This window comes from Bos grunniens, chromosome X (genome assembly GCF_055505025.1).
Source record: "Bos grunniens cultivar Pamir isolate PY7600 chromosome X, Bosgru_T2T1.0, whole genome shotgun sequence".
NCBI lineage: Eukaryota > Metazoa > Chordata > Mammalia > Artiodactyla > Bovidae > Bos > Bos grunniens.
Window position 1 is genome coordinate 135,843,853 of NC_141194.1, and position 2,419 is coordinate 135,846,271.

Genomic DNA, 2,419 nt, shown 5'->3' on the forward strand with positions numbered 1-2,419 from the left:
GAGTAATCTTGTCTTACTGTTGCACTTTGGGTATATTTTTCTAAAATTTTTCATATTTAAAAACTTTAAAAATATACTTATTTTTGAAGTTTTCATTAAGCTATTTTCAGCATTCCTGTTATTTTTCTAATTTTTTGGTTAAGTAATTCATTTGCTTCTTTAAAAGTAATTTAATATTGGCTTGATTTAAGGCAATATATATGTTTAAAATTTATAGAATCCTATTGAATCCATGTTGAATTGGCTGCTACTCTTTCAAGCTTTCATTAAACTCTAAATCTTTTCCCCACAGGGGATTGGGGGAGAAGGAGATTTAGAATTTAATGAAAGCAGAGGGAGGGGATATATATATACATATATATATATATGTATATATATATATATATAATTATGACTGATTTCCACTGTTGGGCAATCCAGGTGACTCAGGAGATGCAGGTTTCATCCTTGGGTAGGTAAGATCCCCTGGAGAAGGAAATGGAAACCTACTCCAGTATTCCTGCCTGGAGAATCCCATGAACAGAGGAGCCTGAAGGGCTATATAGTCCACAGTGTTCAAAAAAGTCGGACACGACTGACAGCTTGAGCACACACACACAACAGAAACTAACACAACATTGTAAAGCAATTTTCTTCCAATTAAAAAATAAATTTAAAAAATTAGTTTTAGAAACGAGAAAAAAAAAATCTTTCCCTCTCTACCACTACTAAGAAATCACTGGTGAGTTTTTACCAAAAGATTGACATGCTTTGATTTGTTATTTATATCATTTATTCTGTCTAACATCAGCATGAGATATATACTGGCTGGGAGTAATGTTGTTGTAAAGGAAATCTGTCAGAGAGTAACCAGATAACTACGTGTATAGATGGTAGAAAGAAGAAGATTCAAGAAAGTTTAAGAGATACAATCAATAGCATTGAGTAACTGATTGGAATAGCGAATGAGAAAATATCAGGTACAAGAGGAGAAGTAGGTGGTAGGCCAGAAAAGAACATATGAATTTATAGGATCTGTGTGATAGCTATATGGATATTAAGACACGAGACAGATTTGTCAAAGGTTTAGTTTAAAGATAGACTTGTGAAGAAAATCATGAGCTCTGAGAATCAATTTAATGACTCAGAAAAATAAGGGAGAAAAAAACAAACAGCTATGATTAGAATCCTAGGGAATACCTAAATTTAATTTATAGAGAAGGGTAGCCCATAGAGGAGTGTCTTCATCAGTTTGAGCTGCTACTATAGATAGATAGATAAATAGATAGATAGATAGATAGATAGATACAGATATATAGCCTATGTGGCTCAAGCAACAAATATTTATTTCTCATAGTTCTGGAGACTAAGTCTGAGATCAAGGAGCTGGTAGAGTTTGTGTCTGATACAAGCCTGATTCTTGGTAGCACACCACCAACTTCTTGTTGTGTCCTCGTGTGGTAGAAAGAGAGCTAGAAATATCTCCGGGATCTCTTTTATAAGGACACTAGCCACATTCATGAGGATTCTCCCATCATGACCTAATTGTCTTCCAAAGGCCCCAAAGGCATTAAGTTTTCAACATGTGAATTTAGGGGAGACACAAACATTCAGTCCATAACAAGGAGCTTGAGAAGAAGAAAGTTAAGTATGGGGAAAATCAGGAAATAGTGGTATCACAAAGCCCAAAGATAAATAGCATTTCCTGGCTTGCCCTTTAAGTTTGAGTATCTTTTAAGTAGCAGCCTGATGGAGTGTGAGAGGAAACAGTTTATGAATGCCTTCATTTGGCACCATTGCTCATTAAATATCATCTTTGTAAGATCTCATTCCCATAGAATTGGTTTGTGCTACGAACTCTGTGTTCTCCCTATTCGTTATAGGCCTTACTTGACTCCCATTCACAGAAGCTGATGAAACTGGGAACTAGTCTGCAGAGGAAAAATGTTTAGCAATGAATTTGGTAATGGAGTCTTTTTAGTCATAGAATTTTTTACAGGTTCTTTCGGCAAAGTTAATAGGACAATAGCACATTACATCTGTAGTAGTTTTATTTCACTGCTGAATGACTTGCACTGTATATATTCTTTCCATGCCTTAAAATTCCAACTATTATTGAATTCTGTGCTGTCATGGGCTATGACCAAACATTAATAATATTTCATATTCTAAATGTTTTGTTCACTAAAAATGCACATGAAGAAAAACTTGGTTTTGAAATATTATTTTGGTCCCAATTCTAACGCCAGTGAAGTGGTATGAAAACTAGAGACACAAGAGAGAAAATATAGTCAATATAATTGCTCTCCTCTCATTTACCATCTTTTTTTCCCCACTAGATTTAATTTACTCATCATTTTCACTTTAATTGTTTTTATACCTTGCAAACTGTAATAGTCAAAAAGGAAATAAAAGACTTACATATTTCCAGAAGCTTTAA